Source organism: Dreissena polymorpha, chromosome 6 (genome assembly GCF_020536995.1).
Source record: "Dreissena polymorpha isolate Duluth1 chromosome 6, UMN_Dpol_1.0, whole genome shotgun sequence".
Lineage (NCBI taxonomy): Eukaryota > Metazoa > Mollusca > Bivalvia > Myida > Dreissenidae > Dreissena > Dreissena polymorpha.
Window position 1 is genome coordinate 79,798,620 of NC_068360.1, and position 15,435 is coordinate 79,814,054.

The following is a 15,435-nucleotide window of genomic DNA, read 5'->3' on the forward strand; positions in this document are numbered from 1 at the left end:
TTTCCGGGTTTTCCATTAGGCATTTTTTGTGGGCGAAAAAAAAACCTAAAAGTAGACCGACTTTGACCGCGATTTACAGACCGACCCCGACCCTGCCATACAATATGTTTACATCGTTAGAAGCTTTGGAGGCTCTTTTTTCTAACGGTTTTTTTTATAATTCATATCGGACGAATAATAATGCATTTATAACCATTTTTACCTTTTCCGGGTTTTATACCTTCCCATACCAAATGTTGGCTAAATTCTAGCATCATTTTTTTCTCATGTTATTTTATACAAATTCCAGCAGAGCCGGATAGTTACGTTGCATATGGAAATGGCTGTCATTAAAATTCAGAAGTGTTTGTCGGTTCACACATTTACTTATGCTCATTTGAGAATAAAACAAAACGTTTACAGTTGTGTGTAATTAATTCAACGAGTCTTTGTTAAAACGCTTAACGTGATAAAAAATGTTTTGACAATATTACGCATGAAATGCACAATTTCCACGAGGATTACACCGTTGCCATCATCAGTTTTCTAAGAAACTGGCCACTTTTTTTATCTGATTAGAATTGTACATGTGTAGGTATAACAATAAATGCGTTTATAATTTATATAAACATTAAGTTTAACGGACAAGTGTAGTTCAGCAACGGACAAGTTAAATTTCCTAAATTTTTGTCCGTGGACAAGTATTTTTTTTGAGATTTCGCCACCCCTGCTGGGTATTCAAAATCATATCCTTTTCCTAAACCCAGTGTCAATTAAGAATGAATGACAGGATTAATGCGAGGCACTTAAATCAGTTGTTCCTTTTTATTAAAAAATCAAAAGGAAACGCTAACGCTAACATATTTTCAGTGCTTTTAGCTAATTTATTTTTTAGGCCGATGGTTAGTCATAGTTTGTTTATTTTTATAAATATCTTGCGTATATCAAACGGTATGTATATTTAAAGTTAAGCGCTGCTTTTCGATGTGTATGGTGTATACAAGTATGTGTTAGTTATTTTAGTTTAACCTAGCCCTCATGAATAGTGTGTTACATTCGTTGATTATCATGACCGATTTATAATTGAGATAGTCGTTGTTTTCAATGATTGATTTGGTTATATGAAAATAAAAGTATATATTTACGTAAGAAACAGAAAGAAGTCATAATTTGAATTTGTTTTTTTTATCGAGTGCGCACCGACTTAAATTCAATAAACTATCAAAACATACATGATTTGCTACGCTAAACCATGCACAAGTTATACACGTTTACACCAGTTTATGTTTAAAACCATAAAATCACGGCGGTAACTTAAGTTACATTTCACCACAGCTATCTTTTACTTACCAAAATTAGCGTGGTAGGACAAATTATAAAATTCTACTTCAAACAGCTTCAATTATAGGACATGTGTAGCTTTATTTGCTACTCATTTATAAAACAAATACAACTCAGTTTTATAAACACCAGGGAAATTTAAGTTATTTTAGGCTTCTGCTTTATGTCTAATGAAACTGACCATTTTGTACCTGAACTTTGAGAACCAATATTTCATTAGTATTGTATTGACACAGTCAAATGGTAATTAATTTTTGTGAAGAAATTCAAATGAACAACAAATACATTAATACAACTTGAGTAGTTTTTTATGTTGATATATATATGTGTGTCATTCAAAAATAAAAACTTATAAATAGCTTATTCCTATTGATTTTGATTATGCTTGAGTGGGCTTACTGTAAGCGTATTTTTTAAAATAGAAATATCTATATAAATATGTCATATAACATTTTGTTAAAATAAAAAACATTCGGTTAAAAAGCATACATATGCCCATGCGCATCAAAGAAAAATGTCGACAAATCAACTATCGTTTAAAACATCACGTGAGGTGTCACATGCTATGCGTCATTGCGGATGTGCGACTCGCCCTGTTAGTCTATGCATCAACCATGATGATGGCGGTTCGTTAATTTACATGGCTTATAAAAGCAATCAGAGCAAAATGATTAAGTAACTTATTGGCCAATCGTGCGATATTATATGTCATATTGAACACCGTGTACTTCTGACATTGATTACATGTTGAATACGTTAAACGAACTTAAACAAGGGTAAGTAGGTAGTTTCTCCTTTATATAATATTATTAAATATAGAATAACATATTTAAGGGGACATTTCAAGTTTTGGTAAATTGAAAATTGATATTGTTTGAAGAAACAGTAATACTGCACATATACCATGCAATAAAATATCAATTATGTGCATCTTTTGATGATTTATAAACCTGAAAAGTATAAAGCGTTGCAACGCAAAACGATTGAAACATTTGGAGAGTTCTGTTGTTTTATCGTTATATTTTGTGAAACGACGAGGATTGATTATACAAAGTATAAAATATTAACTCATTGTATGATCACGGTTGGCCGATTGGTCTAAGCGATAGACTTTTACTCCAGGGGTCAGTGGTTCGAGTCAAGTTGAGGGTTAATTTTTTCTTTTTTATGTATTCTTGTTGTTTTTGTACTTGAGGTTTTTAGATCCATTGTTTACATTTATCAATATAGAGCATTTAATGGCATACTTCATAACATGCCAAAGTCTGTGAAAAGGCCGCTTTAAGTTAGGACTTGCATTCTTTATCCAGCCTTTTTACAAAGAATAACTATTCGGCAATAAACCTATGGCGTATTCTCTTTGCTTTGTTATAGTTAATAATTATTTGGCTTACTTTGACAAGTATTCTCAAGGTTGAACAGGAATTCTAGAATAGGCTTAGTACAATATAAGTTGTGTTCTAAGTGACCAAAAGCCAACGGCCTGATTTCGGGATTTTGAACGAAATCAATATAACTACATGTAGTGTTATTAGATTATGGTTTAGCATACGAAATGCTTTATATTTTGACAATTTGTAGTATTTCAGTTGGTGTTCGCTTAAAGTAAATGTATTTTAATTATGCATTTGTATATCAAAGTTATATCGCTTCTCTCTACTTCATTGTATTGTAAGCTTGAAATACGTGAAACAAATTTGGAAATATCATTATTTTGTAAAAGATGCTTTAATCAATTTGAACATCAAACAGTGCAAGTCCTAATCTCAGTGTAAACACTGTTCCGTTGATTGCAGTGCAATTTTGAAGCATATTACGTATTGGCGTTTTACGAAACAACTCTACTATGAAAACACTACATTATTATAACAAACGCTGATAATTACATTTCTATAAGTGACATAGTATCACTCAAACACGGTGTTTCATGCTATGTGTATGTGTTTAATTCTCAATATAAAACAAACACTATTCAACCTCTGCTGTGATGAATAGTCTGATAAATTACAGTTGTATAAACATATACACATACCATCATTAGTATTTATTTGTAGTTCAACCTCAGTAACGGTATGAAGTATGTAGTATGTTTAATGCTACAATCTTATGAAGGGCTTTATCATGAAGTGAAATCAGTGTACCTGTATACTGTATATTGATCGAAATAAATAAATATAAGCACTTATATGTAAGTCATTATTTGATAAGTGTTAAGTTGTTTAACTGTTACACAAATATGGATGCATTATTTATTTAAAAAATCATGCGACATAAACCAGGTTTGACTTAAACAACCAAAAACAAGTAAACCCAAGTAAAAATTAAATCTTCTTGTCCGACGGGATACGTGAAACATTTGTGTTTTTTCTATGTTATTAATAACATAGAAAACATTCGGTATTGTTGCCGGCATATACGAACAAAATTATAATAATGAAGCAGGTGCTTTACTGCGCTGTAAACGCAGTAGTCTAACCACATAGATGATGCACAACACTGTAGCAGAATCATGTTACATTTTATTCAACAACGTCAATATAGTTTATGTAGTCACATTGAACGATGAGAAAAGTTATTGTATTTGTCAGAACAGGTGACATTTTGTGGCATTAGTCCGACTGGACAGGTGTTTTAACAACATAAGGTTGAGCTCTGTAAAGAAAATACTGTGAAAGGCATGTGTATTCTATTTGCTAAACGTATTAAAACATCAAACGCACCAATATTCACATTCATTAAGTTGTACCTTAATCAGTTATGACGAGTACTCAGTTTCAGAAATGGTTTATAGTTCTACGAATCATAAGAGTTTTCTGTTATGCATATTTTGCACGTCCGTGATATTTCGTGAATGATTATTTCGATAACGAAATAAATTAATTACAAACGAAAACACGAAATTCGATAATGTACCACAATCGGTAATTTGTGCCAACAAGAACTGTGTTTAGGTCGTTGAAATTAGAAAACGTCACTTTAAAACTTCTATCGTTTTCAATAAATATTAATCATCGCGTATACAACTACAAAGCATATAAATACAAATCATTGGGTTATGAGACTATTACATTATATTCAATGAAATGGTGTATTGTTGTTCTTTGGATTGGATAATACAAAACAAATAACGTTAATTATACGTTACATATTGATTTAAATGCTTACTTAATATCTTGGAAATCAGGTAAATTGATTCAGTAACTTAAGAATTGGACAATTATTTATTCGTTGTATTATTACAAGTTATGGTAGCTATTTTAATTAATTTAGAAAGTTTATTAGCGGTGAAACTATAGGTAAGCTTTACGCTGTTCAATTTATGAAAGTAAGATAGTCGATGTATGTATAATTTCTGGAATATACCTTGTCGTTCACTTTGAAAAAAATCTTAAATGTATATATGTATTTATCTATAATGAAATTACAATAAAGCAAAGATTGTTTTACTATTATTGAGTCGATAGTGTATTTATATTAACATTTGACACTGGATCATATTACACAAATTGTAATACTATATACCAATATATAGACGCATGTTTCTTCATTTTGACGCAAGCTTATAGATTTTGTTTAACAAGGCAAATGATTGTCCATGATTCACTTTGACCCAACAGATTCCTGACAAGAGAGTAAACCAATCATACACATCACAAATGCTATGGCTATGACCCAGAAATGCTACACATATACATCACATCTCTGTACGTATAAGCACGATTAAATGGACCCTATGAATGTCATTCGTATCAATGAAATCAATGTTTAAATGGGGTAAAACACAACACATGTATCGTTAGTAAACTATTTGCAAACAATTTCCTCAAGCTCCGATCCTTAGAGTTGATAAACGTTTAAGACCAAGTTAAGCGGACATCACGAATCTCAAATTATTATTCGGTCTAATAATAATAGTTGAAATCTGTATACATATCAAACACACTTTCAATAGCCAAAACATTACATCGCACCTCCCAGTAAATACATAAATGTGAAAATGCCGCGAGCAAATAACAACATGCTTTGATATTAAAATATTATACTTATCTACACTTACATTGTAAAATAATCTAAAAGGATAGTTCAGAATGGTTGGATGGGGTTTCACCAATACTATCTTTATTATCAACGTTTAATATTTCTTTATAACTTCGTTTCATAGATATTTGTGTCATTGTCATGTCATTCGATCGACAACGGAACCCGTTGACTTGCTTTAATAACACGATTCTAATTTAAAACAAGACCAGCGCCTTGCGGGTGCAGACCGCTCATCTATTTTTCTTTTTAAAGGTGAAAGTGCCTATCTCCATTTCAATCACAAAGGAGGGAGGGGTGGAGTGGATAGGGTGTATAGTGTGGGGGTGTGGTCATTTATTACTTTATCTTCTAAAAATGAAAAAAATGCAAACAAAAACATGTTTAACAAAGAAATTTGTGGGGGGGGGGGGGTTGGGGCAGGGTATGGTGTGAGGGTGTGGTAGTTATTTATTAGATGATCATTAAAAAATGGGGGGGGGGGTGAATTCGGGTGGGGGGCGTGGAGGATGGTTTGGGTGGAGTCTGTTGTGGTATGTCAGTTAAGAGTTGTTCTGTCAATGTATCCATCAAATCTAATGATACATAAAAAAACAATGGCAATTTAACTAAATTTAATACTTTTACCTTGCGAGTAAAGTTCATTCAAATGTCAAGGTAAAATTCAACTTGCCAGGTACAGTACCCTCATGATAGCATGAAAGTATTTGAAGTTTCAAAGCAATAGCCTTGATACTTTAGAAATAAAGTGGATCTTAACACAAAAATTAACCATATAGTCAAAGTTACTAAGTAAAAAAAGGGTCATAATTCCGTAAAAATGACAACCAGAGTTATGCAACTTGTCCTTTAATGTCCCCTTATGATAGTTTGCGTGTATATTAAGTATGAAAGCAATATCTATGATACTTTAGGGGTAAAGTGGACCAAAAGACAAAACTTAACCAAATTTTTAATTTTCTAAGTATAAAGGGCCCATAATTCCGTCCAAATGCCAGTCAGAGTTACATACCTTTGCCTGCACAGTCCCCTTATGATAGTTAGTAAGTGTTGCAAGTATGAAAGCAATAGCTTGGATACTTTAGGAATAAAGTGGACCTTAACACAAAACTTAACCAAATTTTCAATTTTCTAAGTATAAAAAGGGCACATAATTTTGTCAAAATGCACGTCAGAGTTATATAACTTTGCCTACCCAGTCCCCTCATGAAAGTAAGTAAGTGTACCAAGTTTGAATGCAATAGCATTGATACTTTCTGAGAAAAGTGGACCTAAACGCAAAACTTAATCGAACGCCGACGCCAAGGTGATGACAATAGCTCATAGCCAAAATTATTGTTCGTGACTCTATATACTCGGACATACGTTTTTTCGTCCAAATTAAAGACTCACATTTTTCGGACAGTATATTTTAGAGCGCTAGTTTAGTTGATTTCTCCCCTGTTTTCGGTTATTTGGGACCCTTGGTGTTTTACAAACGGATCAAGGCAATAAACCATGGCATAGAATGCCCCGAGGGACATGGACCATAACACTCACGTTTATGGGGTAGTAACTATATACACCGTTAATAAAAAATGGTTTCACCCAACAGCATTTGAAGTGATATCCTATTATGGAAGCAGTATGGTTGTGTTGTTTTTATAACGTTTTATATACCATTGCAAGTTAGAGATTGCACATTAGTGAAATTGTATTTCATTTAAAGCAAAGAAAGGAGAGTACAGCACAATACACGTTTTGTACATTTATTGATTGGTTTTATTTCAAATAATAATTGACTAACAAACATAACATATATGTTCCTGAACTTAGAATAATAACGGTAATTCGATCGCAGGATGATCAGCTAATTGAGTTATCAGACCCAAAAATGTATACTATATGTGCACTTATAGCTAATGGCACAGTAAAGGTGGTCATGTACCAAGTTTGTGCAAATCACGCCCTTTGGATAAAAACTTACCACGCTCGGAGACACAATAATGATTAAGACTTTACTCGTAAAGTACATAGCTATTTTTATTTTAAACCGCAAAGGTACATGTTATGTGTTTGATATTTAGTGATTTACGTGTTATGGTAGTCCGTTGCCAAATTTGTTCAAATCATGCACATGGGATCAATATTGGTTTCGCACTAGGGTTACTTTTGTATGTATAGTATATTGCGAACACTCTCACAATCTTCTCCACTCAAAAGGCAAGAAATGTGTTACTTGGCGTGTTAAGTCTTATTATTTCCCTTTGCTATTTTGGTTCAATCGATACCCATTTGTTAAAACTGGTCACGCCACAGGAGTATATGAGTTATGAAGTTTGTATAGCAAATATCGATGCATTTCAAAAAATCGTATTCTCCGTAAGGCGTATAATTAATCGTGGTCATTAATACACTTGATGATAACAATGGTGCTGTAATTCTGATAAGAAGTATTTATAAGTTTATATGTATTATGATTGATAATACAATTTTGGAAAACCGTTAATAAACATAATTAATATTTAACAAACTAATTCAACTTCTTATTGGGTGTTATACTTGCAACTCAACAGATAATAAATACATTTATCCATGATAACAAAATACCCCAGAAACACTTACTCTAATTCCCAAAAGTTTCTGACCAGTGTTCATTTGTGTCCTGGTTTGAGAAATCCCTGCAGTCAATATAGTTTGAAGCCTGTGGTGCTCACCAAATCTTATTCCATATAAATGTCTTGTGTTTTATGGACTTAACCAGGGGTCGTATTCCAGTAGCTTCTTAAGTTTTCACTTAAGTTAAGAAATGTCTTAAATAAATTTCTTAAGTTAAATTTGAAATGTCAAAAACAAAACATGAGACGCTTAGTATTTCTCTTTAAGAAATTGCTTTAAGAGTTAAAGGAAGTTAACTTAATTTTAAATATGTGAGAAAAAATACACAGAGTAAAGAAATTTTCTAAGTTTATGAAGCTATCAGAATTTAACTTAATTGAAATCTTATGTTAAAACAAAAAATGGCAGAGATAAGAAAAAAATATTGCGCAATGTTTCAACTTATTTTTTAACTTAAGAAGCTACTGGAATACGGCCCCAGGTCACATGCTGACCGAGTACTTATTGCCAAATCGGGTCAGATTTTGATATAAGGTTTATACCTTTACTTGACCGCAAGGAAAGGGACAATGTATACTGTTTATGATCTTAAAAGAAATTCACATAAATAAGTATTACGTATGCATTGTAGTATCCCGTATACAAAATATGTCCTATGCATTTATAACAGGGATATAAAATCCGGGACATATGCTTCCAAATAGTTTTGTCTTATGTCCTGCGTTATACGACTTGAATAGTTCTTCATCACGTTAGATCTGTATCGCACTGGAGGTCAACTTTTCACTTTTCCTCAAAATATATAGCTAGATGCTATGTAGGCTGAGTTTTTAATCTGAGTCACTTGAGTTCAAAAAGTTAGTTCAACAGTTCCTATCTTATAAATATAATCGTTCCCACCACAGACGCCTCACTTGTTGCTCGATCTTGTTAAAAGTTATTTCGAATTTTTATCAACACAATATCTAGACCGAGTTGGAATCTGCTTAAAGTGTCTTTATAAACTATGTCATTAGGTCAATTTTGTCCATGTGAGTGTTAGTTCTTCCGTCAGTTATTCCTCCTACAACCTTGTTTAAGCAAAATTATGTGCACATATCTTAAACAAATTATTGTGCAAAAGAAGGGTCATTTTCTCATTACTTACATATATACTTATGTTACATGATACCGAAAGATTGTATTCAAACTTTTCTATTAAAAGTATATACATAATGCACCAACCATCGGGGCTGTTTATCAAATGCAAAGCATAATAATAATAATAATAATAATAATAATAATAATAATATAATCTTTATTTAAAGAAGATAGACTTGTTAAGAAATACATCAGATGAAATTACATAATATGCAATTTATATAATACATTTCTTATTTTCAACAAGGTCTTCTAGCAAGATACAATTTACATGTTACCATGTTACCCTGCGGTCAGGACTTTTGGTTTGCAAATAAGAAACTCGTTTTAAAAGCTTTCGTGTCTAACATGTGGCGACATTAAGTGTTTATCTATAAAGGTCGTTAAACATAAAGCTCTCGGGACAAAAACTTGAACCATCACGTGGTTGTTACTATGAATACATACTTTATAAACCAAATCGCGTTATGCTCTATCTTTGTCGGTGGTTATCTGTTTAATAGCAGTGTCAATAATGACTATTAACAAGTACTATCACCACTTCATAGTGTTAACAAATGCCATATACTTGGCAATTTTAAATGGTATCACGAACTTTATGATAAGTTAATTTAACGTTAACTGTCTGCAAAAATAATGCTGCGAAACAAACAACAGCCACTATTAGTTGGGGGCCTCCTTCTTCCATTTATACTTAAGCTTGGGACTAAAGTACGCTTAAAATGAATTGCCTACAATAATTTATTGCGTACATCATCCGCGCCCGTAACATTAGTTCGTTTTGGATTCGCTACTCTAAACCGTTATGACATCTTCTGCGGTACTCTATTGTTAACTCGAAATATTGAACGCGCATTCAGGAAACATATATGAAATAGTCAGCTTCTGTTGTCCGCACGGCATCAGTGTATAAATCTTTCATAGATGCATTTTGTATACTTTTATTATATATGTTTAATAAAAAACGATCACTCACTATATATAACAGTATGTAGATACGTCTTTGCGCATCTGTCTAGCATCTTCTCCAGTTTCTTCGTCCGCTAAAATTTATTATGTTATAATTTTAAGCCAGCACGTATTAATGTTCGCCCAAATTTATACGGAAAAACGACATAGGGCATCACAATAGTTGACGGTGATGCAGATATTTAATATCACAAAGTAACCACGCTTTGTGATTGGGCATTTCATCTGTGTTATTTCTGTAAACGTGCTGCAATAGGTTCGATTAAAGTTTAAGTTCTATTTCGTAATGCCGGATTTAAGCTTATGTTGACTGGTAACATGTTAAGTGACCGACATCTAATCATATAATTTCCTGTTACATGTATGCACATATATGCATTTTAATTAGCGCATCAATTATCAAAACAGAATTCATTCTACTCGACAGACTAACCTCTCTATACAAATATCTGTCATCTGAAACATACCCAAGGGACTACCACTCTATTGATAATTTGCTTGCGTGCATAATCCAAATACCACAAATATATATTACATTGTGAACCAATTCAAACTATTATCTAAGATTTCTAAAATGGTTAAAAACTATGATGTATTGGTGTATTTGAAACGAATTATGAAATGTGTTAACAACAAAGAGTGTTGATTGCGTTAATTTAAAGCGACGGCGTTAAGTAAGCGTATTTAAATTATACCGTATTGTAGATATATGGAGTCTTGATATAATGAAATATAATAGTAGATGAGTAACTTAATATTATTTATACCAGCATTCGTATTATCAATATACCTTCTATTGTATCAATGTCATTAGAAATAGTTACAACATGCAGCATTGTTATATTTTGCATGTATTCAGTGATGTTAATGTTTAGTGGTTGGGCCAGACGTATGCTATGATTGTCGTCTACACTGCGTATTATATAAATATGAGTAATGTTCATTTAACTGTATGTTCATGATGTCCATGGCATTAGCATTGGTTTAAGAACACATACCGCTTTAAAGTAGGTTTCTTAATGCAATGTTTTGAATTGGTTAATCATGGTTGTGCGTATTTTCCGATTTATTTTTGAACGCCTTTTTCCACGTAATCGTGTCAATCAGTTTCTTTATGTTCCGCATATTGGTAAACACACCTTGAGAATAATTAATGGTTTTCATGTTACAAAAGCGGCGGTCTTGTTGAATAGCTTCGCCTCAAAAGTGGTTCTCCTATTACATGACTTCAATATTACTCGACATTCGACCGGGCGCGCTGCATTCCATAGTGGTAGACGACCGGGTAGCTATTGTAATCTAGTATTACAGGAGTAAATGCTGGTATGTTTCCTTATTCATAAATCATTGGAATAATACCGAATTAGCAAATTAAAATCACGAACGTTAGGGCGATTTGAATTATGGCTGAAGTTTTTATTTTTTTGCTTTAAGTTTGTATTCAGAGATAATAAATGTTTGTGTACTATTGTGATTGCACGAGATTATGAGTCTTTTGTTTTGTACGTATATATACACATTATATTCTTGTTTCTTGATTACGATATTCTTTACGTGGTCCATATGAATGGTCGTTTGTTAAGCGATAATGATTGTAACAGGAGATGATATTGAAGTGATGCGAAGTCCCTTGGATTGACGATAAGCACAGGTTTAACTTTTCTCGCGTTTTGATGGTTCAGTGGAACAATATAGAGCTCATTAACTTGTCTTCGTGTGATTGTAGACACATATTTTCTTATTTCTACAAATGTGTTTGCCTGTTTATCTACAATTGCATCACATACTTTTTCAATTATCTTTCTTTGAAACATAATACTGTATATGAAATCGTGACCTTGATACACAAATAATTTTCTTCTATAAACAACAAAAGTTTGCTTATTAGAAAGTGGAACTAGAAACCGCATTGTAATTTGATCGTCGCTGTTTACACTAGTTTAACGTTAAACTTGAATCGAAGCCGTTCTTAACGTGTATTTTCTATATCCGTTTAAACATGTTTGCCATTGATTAAAATCTCTTACTTCTAATTAGTGTAACGCTTTGATCCACAATATTCTTCATAGAAATCTATTTATAAACATAAACATATAAACCATATCTCCAAATATGGTCCGAATTCAACGCCTTATTAAGCGACCAATCAAAGAAGGTATTTATATCACGTGACCAAGCAAATGAGTGTCAAAATCACCATATTATAATAACAGTAATGTCTTAACTATCCGATTACGCATCGGTATAGTTGCCGACGGAATATTGGTTTTAAGCTTTTAGTTCAAATCATGTTTTGCGAGTATTTCTTCTTGATTAGGCGTTGGGTTGTGAACATGAAATTATTTGAATGACGTGAAAGTGTTTAATTTAAGCAGTTTGTATCGGACAAAATACAGTATGTTTTCTACAAACCTTGCTTATTCCTAAAAGGCAAAGGTACACACCTTGTCTGAAGAAACGAAATCAGGTATGTAACACGACACAAGCTCAGTACGGTTATTTGATTTTGTAAAAGCAATATGTAGTTATACTAATTAACATTGTGCAACTTATGTTCAGCTCAAAACATAATGGACGTACATCGTGGTTAATACGAATTATTATTATTATAACTGTTATACTTTTGTTTAAGAATGTAAATTAAAATCCATTTATGTGAAATTGTAGAATGGTATATATACAATAATATTATAAGAATATTAATATTATCATAATGAAAAACATAAATTATATTCTATTGGATATGTAATTTCTTGGACAGTCAATTACAATATATACTTTGCTCCCAAAGGCTTTATCTTTCTTTGTATTTGGAACTCTGCCCTCAATATTTATTTCGCAACCAGGTGTAGAGTTACACGGTATAAAAAATAAGCCTTTAGCTTGTATGCAATATTTGAAGACGTGACGAGAACGAACGTATTTGAGATGTTAATATTATACTGTTTATAATGTTTCTCACAGTTGGTTGAAATTGCGTATTAAGTTCTTTATGTATTCTTATGTTCTCATTTCATTTTAAATGTACGCCTCCGACAAAGAAAAACTTGAAGCTCCCTGTGTTGCAGATAAACACCGTATCAAAACGCATTGATACTTAAGTAAGGCGTTGTGTAAAAAACGAAATTAGTAATCACTTGATAGTTAATGACAGAGATGAACATGGAAGTAACGCCCCCATGACTAAACGCCCTACGTCCTCTAAAGATCGCCTAAACATAAATTATAGAAACGAGACTTCTAGATTAAAACCTTAACATAATTACAATGTTGACTTGTTTTTACTGAATACGTTGAATACGTGGGAACGTTTATTGTGTGCATGTACATATTCTACTTGTGTTCGTTTCGCATGGATGAATGAATGAATGGATGGATGGATGAATGGATGAAAGGATGGATGGACGGATAGCTGGATAGATAGATAGATAGACAGACAGACAGACAGACAGACAGACAGACAGACGGACGGACGGACGGACGGACGGACGGACGGACGGACGGACGGACGGACGGATGGATGGATGGATGGATATATAGATAGATAGATAGATAGATAGATAGATAGATAGATAGATAGATAGATAGATAGATAGATAGATAGATAGATAGATAGATAGATAGATAGATAGATAGATAGATAGATAGATAGATAGATAGATAGATAGATAGATAGATAGATAGATAGATAGATAGATAGATAGATAGATAGATAGATAGATAGATAGATAGATAGATAGATAGATAGATAGATAGATAGATAGATAGATAGATAGATAGATAGATAGATAGATAGATAGATAGATAGATAGATAGATAGATAGATAGATAGATAGATAGATAGATAGATAGATAGATAGATAAATTTCGAGGATGTATAACGTGAATTAATGCTCTATATCTGAACATGTCTTATTAACCTGATATGAAAAGCTTATGACCTTATATAGAATGTACATATAAATTCGATGCTGCTATGTATAACCTTTACATTCTTTCTACAACCGAATCAACCGTATCATTACCCTTCGAATTAACATTACATTTTTCTATCCTTGTTTTCGCACATTTTTATTCGTTCTCTATGCTGCGTATTTCAATGAGATACGTATCACGCTAACGCTGAATTGGGAATTCAACGCAAAGTGTTAGTTTACTCGAGCAAGTTTTATCAATACTAACTCAAGAGGGTGAACATACATTATTCATCAGTAGGTTTTGATCAAGATGTTGATGTTCATGGTGTAAAGTGTACGGCCGTTAATCGCGGGCGCCACCCCCTTTTGCGATGCATTGATAAATGAGCCAATTAACATTACATTTTTCTATCCTTGTTTTCGCACATTTTTATTCGATCTCTATGTATTCAAACGCTATGTATTTCAATGAGATGTCGTATCAAGCTAACGCTGAATTGGGAATTCAACGCAAAGTGTTAGTTTAATCGAGCAAGTTTTATCAATACTTACTCAAGAGGGTAAACATACATTATTAATAAGTAGGTTTTGAGCAACATGTTGATGTTCATGGTGTAAAGTGTACGGCCGTTAATCACGGGTGCCTCCTCCCTTTTGCGATGCATTGATAAATGAGCCAATGCTACTTCCGAGGTGGCGCTAAGGACGGGGAATTATTAAATGTAACAGATAATTCTACATAGTAAGTTAGTTTTTGTTTGATGGTTTTTTTTCAACACATTTCACATTATTTTAAAAATCGGGCAATGTAGTGTAGATTTTAACATTAACTCGATGTATTTTGCCTGTGTGATGAGCAAAGTTCCACCCAAGGCAATCACTCACAAAATCAAACCATTACTTTGAACATGTATACGTTTTCCGATGCACAAAAGCATTGGCTTCTTGTTGATGTAATATATAATATTGAAACAGTTTATTCAAATGTTAATGTTACATGTTCTTGATTAATTTTATTTTAATAGAGGGAGTAGTAAATAAAATAACAAACTGTAAGTGCAAAGATTCTATCGTTTCTTCTTCTGATCTGTCGTTAAAGCCCACCACAATTTGTTCTATTTACTGCTGCTTTTACAAAAACTGAAACAACAACAACACATATCACTTATTAAAGACTAAAACAAATATCAAATTCATATCAAAACAATATTACAAGCTTGCAATGTATAGGGTATAACCACCTGTAGCCAATTGTATAAATCTGGATAACTCTTAACCAGCGGATAACATGTGGTTATCTTATCATAAAATTGAAGATAACCAAAAGTTATCCGCTGGATAAGAGTTATCCAGATTTATACAATTGGCCGCGGGTGTTTATAAACAAAGTGTCGTTGAAACTAAACATTGAATACACCACTGTGTGTGAAAACACTTTGCGATTTATTCAGGT

General features: G+C 32.6%; 1 protein-coding gene across 1 annotated transcript in view; it reads left to right on the plus strand.

The window, feature by feature from the left end:
- LOC127835046 (perilipin-4-like) overlaps positions 1 to 15,435 on the plus strand; it is a 438,066-nt gene that overhangs the window by 110,829 nt on the left and 311,802 nt on the right. The window lies entirely within an intron of this gene.